This window comes from Nerophis lumbriciformis, linkage group LG03, assembly GCF_033978685.3.
Source record: "Nerophis lumbriciformis linkage group LG03, RoL_Nlum_v2.1, whole genome shotgun sequence".
Lineage (NCBI taxonomy): Eukaryota > Metazoa > Chordata > Actinopteri > Syngnathiformes > Syngnathidae > Nerophis > Nerophis lumbriciformis.
In genome coordinates this window covers 38,019,355-38,032,603 of record NC_084550.2, presented here as the reverse complement: position 1 = coordinate 38,032,603, position 13,249 = coordinate 38,019,355, and positions in this window count along the sequence as shown.

Here is a 13,249-nt window from a genome sequence, read left to right as displayed (position 1 = left end):
AAAATAAAGAAGTCTAAACCATCTCACGACAGTGTCTTCCCTGGAATGGTCCTGAGAACTCACCCGGAAGCAAGGGTCTTCCACAGTCGTGTCCTCCAGACCAAAGTTGAAAAGCCAGCATCTGTGATGGTATGGGGGTGTATTAGTGCCCAAGACATGGGTAACTTACACACCTGTGAAGGCGCCATTAATGCTGAAAGGTACATACAAGTTTTGGAGCAACATATTTTGCCATCCAAGCAACGTTACCATGGACGCCCCTGCTTATTTCAGCAAGTCAATGCCAAGCCACGTGTTACATCAACGTGGCTTCATAGTAAAAGAGTGCGGGTAGTAGACTGGCCTGCCTGTAGTCCAGACCTGTCTCCCATTGAAAATGTGTGGCGCATTATGAAGCCTAAAATACCACAACGGAGACCCCCGGACTGTTGAACAACTTAAGCTGTACATCAAGCAAGAATGGGAAATAATTCCACCTGAGAAGCTTAAAAAATGTGTCTCCTCAGTTCCCAAAGGTTTACTGAGTGTTGTTAAAAGGAAAGGCCATGTAACACAGTGGTGAACATGCCCTTTCCCAACTACTTTGGCACGTGTTGCAGCCATGAAAATCTAAATTAATTATTTTTTGCAAAAAAAAAAAAAAGTTTATGAGTTTGAACATCAAATATCTTGTCTTTGTAGTGCATTCAATTGAATATGGGTTGAAAAAGATTTGCAAATCATTGTATTCCGTTTATATTTACATCCAACACAATTTCCCAACTCATATGGAAACGGGGTTTGTAGTTACCGATTCAGCTAAAGACGGACTGATCATTTTGAGGTTTTTTCACTATACAGTTGTTCCTCATTTTATGGTGTTTAATTAACACTGGACATGGTCGTGGTAAACACATTTTTGCAAAGTAGGATTATTGTTAATGAGTGAAATATTTTCATAGTTAGAGCTTAAAAAAACAATTTACTGCTTTTTAAATAATTTTTAAACCATTAGTGGCGGACCGTGCTTTTCCCACCGAGGCCTTCAATGACTTCAATGATTACCTCTCAAAATGCCATCATTGATGTCACCACATGACCATTGCTGGAGAAATACTATACAGGAACAAACTTACGCACTACTGTGCATTGATACACATCAACAGTGTACATAACGGGTTATTTTCTGGCGCATTTAAAAATCATTAAACCCGCATCAGCAATTAAAACATATCTTATGTGGTACTGTCAAAATAAAAATTGCAATAAACATATTAAACGTGAAAAAATAAAGAAATAAAATATTTGAACTCACAATTTGCAGCACCCATTCGACGTCGTATAAGCCAGTGGCCTTTCCCCATTTCATCGCCCACATCAGCCAGTCCGGCTGCAGCAAGCAGCTGCAATCAATCGCCGGCAATCAACGCGCCTGTCGCTGATGAGAAGACTTGCCTTCTTAAACCAGCACAACCTGCTATCCCGGGCCAGAACGTAGCGACCTGTCCTGTACAGCAGTGGTCCCCACTGTCATAAAAAAAAATACAATAATGTGTGCTTACGGACTGTATACCTGCAGACTGTATTGATCTATATAGATGCATAATGTAGGAACCAGAAATATTAATAACAGAAAGAAACAACCCTGTTGTGCGAATGAGTGTGAATGAGTGTAAATGAGGGAGGGAGGTTTTTTGGGTTGGTGCACTAATTGTAAGTGTGTCTTGTGTTTTTTTATGTTGATTTAATATAAAAATAAAAAATATAAAATATTTCTTGTGCGACCGGTACCGGGCCGCGGCCGGGTGGTTGGGGACCACTGCTGTACAGTAAGCCGAACCTTGCAAGCTTAATGCACTCTTTCTCTCTCCGTGTTTCTCCCCCGTCGTATTCATTTGTCTTGTGTCCTCCTTGTCGCCTTCCAGCAGCATACCTCCGTTCCCTTGTCACGAGCAGTGTGTCTCGTCTCCCCGTATTCCCTCTGTTTTCCTGGCTGCCTCTTGGATCTCGACCTTTCGCCTGGACACGGACTTTGACGCCCGTCTCCTCCCCCCCGACTACCTGCCTGCTCACGGACCTCCGAGCCAGCCTTGCCCCTTTTTTGACATCGCCTCTCGCTCAACTCTTCGGGGTTTGATTGATTGATTGAAACTTTTATTAGTAGATTGCACAGTACAGTACATATTCCGTACAATTGACCACTAAATGGTAGCACCCGAATAAGTTTTTCAACTTGTTTAAGTCGGGGTCCACGTTAATCAATTCATGGTAGCCCTCAACATTTAATTCCCACACATAGTCGCACACCACACACATTTGGATTAGTTTCACACTCCATTCCCTTGTATAGATGTATAAATATGGTGTTTTGCTGTCTTCTTCCCCTGTAAAACCGTAACAATTTAACAGAGAAATACAACTGAATGTAACACTTTATTTAGGCCCAAACATGTTGAATATTATTATTTTTAGGGACCGCAATGTCCCTTTGGGACAGAGGACCCTATTGTAATTGTAAGGTTTTATTATTTTTATTCCGCCGCCTCTTTGAGCTGTAATTTGACCCCCTTAACTTGCTTCAAAACCCACCATATTTGACACACACACCAGGACTGGTAAAAATTGCCATCTAATAAAAAAAAAATTAAAAAAAATCTCAAAATTGCGCTCTAGGGCCCCCTAGGGAAAAACACAGACAAAACGGCTTGTAACTTCCGGTAGGAATGTCGTAGAGACATGAAAAAAAAAACTTCTATGTAGGTCTGACGAAGACCTAAATTTCATACATTGACATCCTTCAGAAAAAATCAACAGGAAGTTGGCAATTCCCCCTTCAAAACAGTCACTTTTGCCTCTTTGAGCTGTAATTTGACCCCCTTAACATTCTTCAAAACTCACCAAACTGGACACACACATCAGGACTGGCAAAAATTGCGATCTAATAAAAAACCCAACCCCAAAACTCAAAATTGCGCTCTAACGCCCCCTAGGAAGAAAACACAGACACAACTGCTCCTAGGAAGAAAACTCAGACAAAACTGCCTGTAACTTCCAGTAGGAATGTCTTAGAGACATGAAACAAAAACCTCTATGTAGGTCTTACTTAGACCTACATTTCATATATTGACAACCCCCAGCAAAAATCAACAGGAAGTTTGCAATTCCCCCTTCAAAACCAGTCACCTTTTTTTAAACATTATCTCCTCTGAGCGCGTTTGTTGTGTCGGCTTCAAACTAGCACAGGAGAGAGATTGAACCCTTCTGATTAAAAGTTGACCAAAGAGTTGTAATTACTGCTCCGGTTTGGATTTTACAAGCCGACAAAGTCGGTCCCGTCCATCGCTGCTTCAAGCTTTAATTTGAACATGTTTTTGGTGTGGTGACGCTACGATATTTGAAACACGATCTAGTGAGGGACAACTGTGTGACGTGTCAGCAAATATCCCACTCTTGAGAAAGTGTACATTCTCTTGCTTCCTTTTGAGGATCTTTGCGAGGAGAATAAAGCACAATAAACAGAAGCCGCCCCCCCCCCCCCCCCCCCTGCCCTTAAACGTCCACAACAAAAGCAAATATCCCCAGCCTGGCTGTGGCTTTATAAGCGCTCAGCTGGTTCCCATTAGAGCAGCCTTGTGAATCGCTTGCGCCTCTTAACAAACTTCTTTTAGTTCCTTGTTTGTCTCCTTCTAACCTCTCACTGACTGGGTCATGCTGCCGTAAAAAAATACACATGAATGCTGCTGCCTTTTTCGGTCTCGGTGACCTTTCTGACCAGTCATGTTGATTGAATGATTTGTTTGACCTTGCTTGGCTAATAGTTATCTATTACAGTTACACTATATTGCCAAAAGTATCCAAATAATCAGAATCAGGTGTCCTAATCACTTGCAAACTCAAACACTTAGGCATGGAGACTGTTTGAGTTTCCATGGCCGGGCAGCTATCTAAGCCATACATCACCAAGTCCAATGCAAAGCGTGGGGCGCAGTGGTGTAAAGCACGTCTCTGGAGTGATGAATCACGCTTTTCCATCTGGCAATCTGATGGACCAGTCTGGGTTTGGAGGTTGCCAGGAGAACGGTACATTTCAGACTGCATTGTGCCGAGTGTGAAATTTGGTGGAGGAGGAAATATGGTGTGGGGTTGTTTTTCAAGATTTTGGCCTGGCTCCTTAGTTCCAGTGAAAGGAACTTTGAATGCTCCAGGATACCAAAACATTTTGGACAATTCCATGCTGCCAACCTTGTGGGAACAGTTTGGAGCGGGCCCCTTCCTCTTCCAACATGACTGTGCACCAGTGCACAAAGCAAGGTTCATAAATACATGGATGACAGAGTCTGGTGTGGATGAGCTTGACTGGCCTGCACAGAGTCTTGACCTGAACCCGAGAGAGCACCTTTGGGATGAATTAGAACGGAGACTGAGAGCCAGGTCTTCTCGACCAACATCAGTGTGTGACCTCACCAATGCGCTTTTGGACAATTCCTATAAACACACTCCGCGACCTGGTGGACAGCCTTCCTAGAAGAGTTGAAGCTGTAATAGCTGCAAAAGGTGGACCGACATCATATGAACCCTATGAGTTAGGAATGGGATGGCACTTCAAGTTCATATGTGAGTCAAGGCAGGTGGCCAAATACTTTTGGCAATATAGTGTACGTTGCTAATTGTTCTGAGCAGTCATGGGAGATCATTAGGTTTGTTGCGGGAATAAATACCATTTTGGTGAATTGGCCTGAAATTGATTGTTTATGCATCCAAATAACTTATCTTTGTTGATCCATCTATATTGATACATTTCAAGAAATATATATCATGTTTTTGAACATAATATTCGCGATAAGCATTTTTGTCGAACAAAGTGACTGCTTAGAACAGGGGTTTCAAATTTGTTTTCATTGAGGGCCACATCGCAGTTATGGCTGCCCTTAGATGGCTGCTTATAACAGCCGATAAGGCACACTTAAAATCCTTTCACTTCATCATTAAGCTTTCAGGTGTTCCTAATATACGGAATAATTTTGGTTGTCCTTACCGACCACAAAGCTATTTTATTTGGTACATGGTGAAATAATAAGTGTGACCAGTAGATGGCAGTCACACATAAGAGATACGTGTAGACCGCAATATGATGGCAGTCACACATAAGAGATACGTGTACACCGCAATATGACTCAAGTAAACAACACCAACATTTCATATGTTCCGTTGAAAATATAGAACATTACACACGGCGCTCAACAATCTATCAAAATGTTTTAGTACGACTTTGGTAAGCTATGATGGATTGCACTGTGCTTCAACATAGGAGTATTATTATGGTGTGAGTATAAGGTAAGACATATTATCTGGTGTTTTGTTTCGCAATATTATGCAAAAGCAACTTTTCTTACCTTCTGGTACCTGCTGATCTGTATTTGGGATCTGCATAAATCCTGAAAAATTGTGCGCAATTCCGCCTTTGTAGTCTGTGGGAACACCGTAGTCGATAAGCTTATTCTTTTTCTCTCTCTTCTTGTTATGGGACATTCATCCTCCGCTGTTGCCATTTCTAATATAAAGTAGTGTAAAGTTCTTACTTATATCTGTCAGTAAACTCGCTATGATAGCGTTAAAACATACCGGTGTAGTGAGTTTACATACAGTATATATATATATATATATATATATAAATATATATACAAACCCCGTTTCCATATGAGTTGGGAAATTGTGTTACATGTAAATATAAACAAAATACAATGATTTACAAATCCTTTTCAACCCGTATTCAATTGAATGCACTACAAAGACAACATATTTGATAACAATGTTTATCAGTTTGAACATCAAATATGTTGTCTTTGTAGCATATTCAACTGAATATGGGTTGAAAATGATTTGCAAATCAATGTATTCCGTTTATATTTACATCAAACACAATTTTCCAACTCATATTTAAACGGGGTTTGTATATATATATATATATATATATATATATGTATGTGTGGGAAAAAAATCACAAGACTATTTCATCTCTACAGGCCTGTTTCATGAGGGGGTTCCCTCAATCATCAGGAGATTTTAATGGGAGCATTCACATACCATGGTTTATATAGGGCACAGAGTGGGTGGGTACAGGCTGGCGTAGGGGCGTGGTGATTGGCTCATGTGTTACCTAGGAGGTGTTTCCGTCTGTGGCGGCATGCTGTTACAATTTCTCTGCGCTTGTTGAGGGATGACAGGTCTGGACGGTAAATAATAAACAGTTTCTCTTTCAAGCATAGGTTGCATCTTTTATTACCACTATTGTAAGGTGTGCTGGATGCAAGAATTTGCCATGTTATTGAATATTCAACATTATTGTCTTTGAGGTCCCAAATGTGTTTGCTGAGTTCTGTGGTATTCCGCAGGTTTTGGTTCCTGAAAGAAGCCTTGTGATTGTTCCATCTGGTTTTGTACTCTCCCTCGGTTAATCCTACATATGTGTCGGATGTGTTAATGTCCTTGCGTGTTACCTTAGATTGGTAGACAACTGATGTTTGTAAGCACCCCCCGTTGAGAGGGCAATCAGGTTTCTTTCGGCAGTTACAGCCTTTGTTGGTTTTGGAGTCGCTCTGTCCGGGGGCCGACGGCTCATTTGCAATTGTTTTGTTGTGGTTTGAGATAATTTGTCGTATATTGTTCATACAGCTGTAGCTCAATTTAATGTTGTTCTTGTTGAATACTTTTCTTAGGGTGTTGTCTTTGGGAAAGTGTTTGTCAATCAGATTGAGGAATTTGTGTCCAATGTTAGTTGAGACGTTTTTGTTGTATGGGGGGTTGTATATATATATATATATAAACCACAGAAACCTTGACTATATATATATATATATATATATAGGTTTATTTATATATTTAGTTATACAGTGCTCAATACCGGGATAGAGCGGAATATGGGTTAGGTCAGGAAAAAAATACAGAGGCTATATCATCCCTACAAGCCTGTTTCGCAGGTTTCCTTGATTTTATTCAAATCCCCTGATGAGCAGGGAAAACTGCGAAACAGGCTTGTAGGGATGATATAGCCGCTGTGTTTTTTTTCCTGACCTAATGCATATATATATATATATATATATATATAAATATATATATATATATATATATATATATATATATATATATATATATATATATACATATATATATATATATATATATATATATATTTATATATATATATATATATATATATATATATATATATATATATATATTTATATATATATACTGTATATATATATATATATATATATATATATATATATATATATATATATATATATATATATATATACTGTATATATATATATATATATATATATATATATATATATATATATATATATATATATATATATATATATATATATATATATATATATATATATATGTATATACATATATATATTTGTGTGTGTTCTTCATAAACACCATTATGTAATGTAATCATCCTAACTGAGGTCTAAATAATAATAATTATTTTCCAACCTGTGTCTGGAATAAAATATTTGTCAGGGAATTGTGTTTATCCTCGCGATCGTTTGAATGAAAGCCTTCGAAGAGAGTGAAGAATGTGCTGAAGTTGGCATTTGGCAAATGAAAACAAAGACACTTTGCTTTTCCTCAACAAATAAGCTTTGGAGGACTGAAGAACCTTTGTTCCTCTTTTTCATTTTAGATCGTCCATTTTGGATCAAAACTGACCATTTCCAAACTTCATATTACCTGTTAAGGCAGAAGTGATAATGCTCGCTGGATTATATGTCAAAAATGTATTATTGCTTGCAGAGTTTAGAGATGTGGGGGTATAGATGGTAAAAACCAACATGGAGACTAATCAACAAAGCGACCATTTATATTCCTTCGCCTGGTATTGGAAAAGGTTCCACCCCCCGAGGGGCACATGTGCAAAGACAACACACAGGGAGAGGCTTCCTTGCCTGTGGATTAGGATCTGCTTGCTGTGAGCCGCTTTTAGATCTGCACAGACGTCAAAGGAGCCAAACATCTGCGCTGTGGACTGACCAGAAGGTCCCTGAATGGGAGGACGAGATCACATGGCCTTGGAGGCTTTGGGTACCAGTACTGGATCCTGTTTGCCCAAACTCTTCTTCTCGGTGCCACATGCATGCAACTCATTGCCCGCAACTTTACATTTATTCATTTGTTCGGACATAAGAGGTGGGGATAGTAGCCAAGAATTGTAAATAAGTACATCATTCTTTGACCATAGGGCGCACCGGATTATAGGGCGCATTAAAGGGGTCATATTATCATTTTTTACTACATTTAAAACACTTCCTTAGGGTCTACATAACATGTAATGGTGGTTCTTTGGTCAAAATGTTGCATAGATAAATAAATAAATGATAAATGGGTTGTACTTGTATAGCGCTTTTCTACTTTCAAGGTACTCAAAGCGCTTTGACACTACTTCCACATTTACCCATTCACACACACATGGAGGGAGCTGCCATGCAAGGCGCTAACCAGCACCCATCAGGAGCAAGGGTGAAGTGTCTTGCTCAGGACACAACGGACATGACGAGGTTGGTATTGAACCAGGGACCCTCAGGTCGCGCACGGCCATTCTTCCACTGCGCCACGCCGTCCCAGATGATGTTTTACATCAAAAAAGTCACTGTCTGACCGTCTCTTCAGGATGCAGCGTTTTGTGGGCGGTCTTATTTACGTGCGTCCACTTCGACAGACTACTGACAGCTATAAGTTAGAACTAGGATTGTACGGTATACCCGGTACTATAAAAATGGGACCCATTCTCTCCCTGCTTGGCACTGAGCATCAAGGGTTGGAATTGGGGGTTACATCACCAAAAATGATTCCCGGGCACAGCCACTGCTGCTGCTCACTGCTCCCCTCACCTCCCAGGGGGTGATCAAGGGTGATGGGTCAAATGCAGAGAATAATTTCGCCACACCGAGTGTGTGTGAGACAATCATTGGTACTTTAACTTTAAATAGTGTAGTGTCATGATAATGATACTACACTAATGAATAATGAATCATATTCGGTACTATACCGCCTCTAAAAAGTACCTGTGTTCTTCCCCCTCATTTTGTACATGGTACGCAATTTAAAAGAAATGTTAAAAAGCCAGACAAAGGTCATGTTTCTAGGCAGTGTTGGGTTAGTTACTGAAAACCAGTAGCTAGTTACCTTATTTCAAAAGTAACTCAGTTACTAACTCAGTTACTTACACTCAAAAGTAATGCATTACTGTGAAAAGTAACTATTTAGTTACTTTTTTTTTTTTTAAGGTTTCCATTAATGCCCTTTTAGCCTTCATTTCAGTACTGTTACGGCACTGGAAAATATTACAATCTGTTGATCATCTTGACATGCATTTGCATCACTGAACTCTGCTAAGCAATGTGGTCTACATACAACACACAAAGACAAAGCTATGTTTCAAAGGGCCAATTTATTTCAGGCCAGAAAAAATTGACAAAACTATTTTAAATAGCTGCAACATAACATAGATAAGTAACAAACAGCGTAATAACAACATAGCTGTAAACCTGGCTTCACCCAAGGAAGGCACACATGACATACACAAAGCCTAACTAGGCATTTTTTTCTCTCAAGGAATTGAGAAATAAAATCATGTCTTCAGGAGATCACCACTGTACTAAAGCCCAGAACACTCTACGCATTTCCACAGTTTTAGTTGAGAGATAAGGAAAGATTGGCCTGGCCCACTAGGATCCCTCTTTATGTTTGTGAACTTTATAGTCTATACATTTAGAGTGATCAAACACTGTAGAAGTCTAGAATGAAAGAGTACATAAGATAATTGACAGAGTGTGTGTACCTTCAGTGCTGAATGATGAGCAGAGTTTGGAGTGTCTTCTTTAGCTCGCTTTCCATTTTTATGTACTCACTGTCCAGGTGCCATTTGTAATTTGACGCCCGGTATCATGCTAATTAGCTGCCTGAAAGCGGGTGACTCGAATGTGGAAATAGCCTGCATGTCTTCGAGCACATACGCTTCAATGGCTCTATCAATGTTGTCCTGGCTAGCAGTCCCCCCGTTGAAATCCAGCCGCTGTTGCTTAGGTGGAGGTGGAGGTGGAGGTGAAGTGTGTCTCTCTTTACTAGGTTCGTCGAAGCATGTTGCTTTTGTAGCTGTTTCAGAAGATTTTAATTGCTGTTTTGGGCAGTAGATCATACTTGCCAACCCTCCCGGATTTTCCGGCAGACTCCCGAAATTCAGCGCCTCTCCCGAAAACCTCCCGGGACAAATTTTCTCCAGAAAATCTCCCGAAAATCAGGCGGACTCAGGTCCTCCACAATATAAAAAAGCATATCTGCCCAATCACGTTATAACTATAGGATGATGGAGGGCGAGTTCTTGGTTTCTTATGTGGGTTTATTGTTAGGCAGTTTCATTAACGTCCTCCCAGCGTGGCAACAACCCACAACAACAGCAGTCACTTTTTTGTATACCGTAAAGCAGTTTGTCTGCCGTAAACAGCAATGTTGTGACACTCTTAAACAGGACAATACTGCCATCTAGTGCATATGTGTGTGTATATATGTAAATAAATGAACACTGAAATTCAAGTATTTATTTTATATATATATATATATATATATATATATATATTTCCATCCATCCATCCATCTTCTTCCGCTTATCTGAGGTCGGGTCGCGGGGGCAGCAACCTAAGCAGGGAAGCCCAGACTTCCCTCTCCCCAGCCACTTCGTCCAGCTCCTCCCGGGGGATCCCTAGGCGTTCCCAGGCCAGCCGGGAGACATAGTCTTCCCAGCGTGTCCTGGGTCTTCCCCGTGGCCTCCTACCGGTCGGACGTGCCCTAAACACCTCCCGAGGGAGGCGATCGGGTGGCATCCTGACCAGATGCCCGAACCACCTCATCTGGCTCCTCTCAATGTGGAGGAGCAGCGGCTTTACTTTGAGCTCCCCCCGGATGACAGAGCTTCTCACCCTATCTCTAAGGGAGAGCCCTGCCACCCGGCGGAGGAAACTCATTTCGGCCGCTTGTACCTGTGATCTTGTCCTTTCGGTCATAACCCAAAGCTCATGACCATAGGTGAGGATGGGAACGTAGATCGACCGGTAAATTGAGAGCTTTGCCTTCCGGCTCAGCTCCTTCTTCACCACAACGGATCGATACAGCGTCCGCATTACTGAAGATGCCGCACCGATCCGCCTGTCGATCTCACGATCCACTCTTCCCTCACTCGTGAACAAGACTCCGAGGTACTTGAACTCCTCCACTTGGGGCAGGGTCTCCTCCCCAACCCGAAGATGGCATTCCACCCTTTTCCGGGCGAGAACCATGGACTCGGACTTGGAGGTGCTGATTCTCATCCCAGTCGCTTCACACTCGGCTGCGAACCGATCCAGCGAGAGCTGAAGATCCTGGCCAGATGAAGCCATCAGGACCACATCATCTGCAAAAAGCAGAGACCTAATCCTGCAGCCACCAAACCAGATCCCCTCAACGCCTGGACTGCGCCTAGAAATTCTGTCCATAAAAGTTATGAACAGAATCGGTGACAAAGGGCAGCCTTGGCGGAGTCCAACCCTCACTGGAAACGTGTCCGACTTACTGCCGGCAATGCGGACCAAGCTCTGACACTGATCATACAGGGAGCGGACCGCCAAAATCAGACAGTCCGATACCCCATACTCTCAGAGCACTCCCCACAGGACTTCCCGAGGGACACAGTCGAATGCCTTCTCCAAGTCCACAAAACACATGTAGACTGGTTGGGCAAACTCCCATGCACCCTCAAGGACCCTGCCGAGAGTATAGAGCTGGTCCACAGTTCCACGACCAGGACGAAAACCACACTGTTCCTCCTGAATCCGAGGTTCGACTATCCGGCGTAGCCTCCTCTCCAGTACACCTGAATAGACCTTACCGGGAAGGCTGAGGAGTGTGATCCCACGATAGTTAGAACACACCCTCCGGTTCCCCTTCTTAAAGAGAGGAACCACCACCCCGGTCTGCCAATCCAGAGGTACCACCCCCGATGTCCACGCGATGCTGCAGAGTCTTGTCAACCAAGACAGCCCCACAGCATCCAAAGCCTTAAGGAACTCCGGGCGGATCTCATCCACCCCCGGGGCCTTGCCACCGAGGAGCTTTTTAACTACCTCAGCAACCTCATCCCCAGAAATAGAAGAGCCCACCACAGATTCCCCAGGCACTGCTTCCTCATAGGAAGACGTGTTGGTGGGATTGAGGACGTCTTCGAAGTATTCCCTCCACCGATCCACAACATCCGCAGTCGAGGTCAGCAGAACACCATCCTCACCATACACGGTGTTGATAGTGCACTGCTTAACCTTCCTGAGGCGGCGGATGGTGGTCCAGAATCGCTTCGAAGCCGTCCGGAAGTCGTTTTCCATGGCTTCCCCGGACTCCTCCCATGTCCGAGTTTTTGCCTCCGCAACCGCTGAAGCCGCACACCGCTTGGCCTGTCGGTACCTGTCCGCTGCCTCAGGAGTCCTATGAGCCAAAAGAACCCGATAGGACTCCTTCTTCAGCTTGACGGCATCCCTCACCGCCGGTGTCCACCAACGGGTTCTAGGATTACCGCCACGACAGGCACCAACTACCTTGCGGCCACAGCTCCAATCAGCTGCCTCGACAATACTCCCGTCCAAAAGCAGAACCTAGTAACTCACTTCTAGCTGATTTTGATAAAACAAACGGTTTTTCTGTTGTATCTACGCAGTTATGTGGTAGTTGCTAGGTCCTGCCATGCGCGTAACAGCTTACTTACGGAACAAATTACAATATCGCATACACTAATGTAAAGCATATCACCTAGTAACTCCAAAATTATTATCAGCTCAGTTTTGACCAAAATTGAGTTACTGGGTTTTGCCTTTGGACGGGAGAATAGAGGTGCGGAACATGGTCCACTCGGACTCAATGTCCAGCACCTCCCTCGTGACATGTTCAAAGTTCTTCCGGAGGTGGGAATTGAAACTCTCTCTGACAGGAGACTCTGCCAGACGTTCCCAGCAAACCCTCACAATGCGTTTGGGCCTGCCAGGCCTGTCCGGCATCCTCCCCCACCATCGCAGCCAACTCACCACCAGGTGGTGATCAGTTGAAAGCTCCGCCCCTCTCTTCACCCGAGTGTCCAAAACATGAGGCCGCAAATCCGATGACACAACTACAAAGTCGATCATGGAACTGCGGCCTAGGGTGTCCTGGTGCCAAGTGCACATATGGACACCCTTAT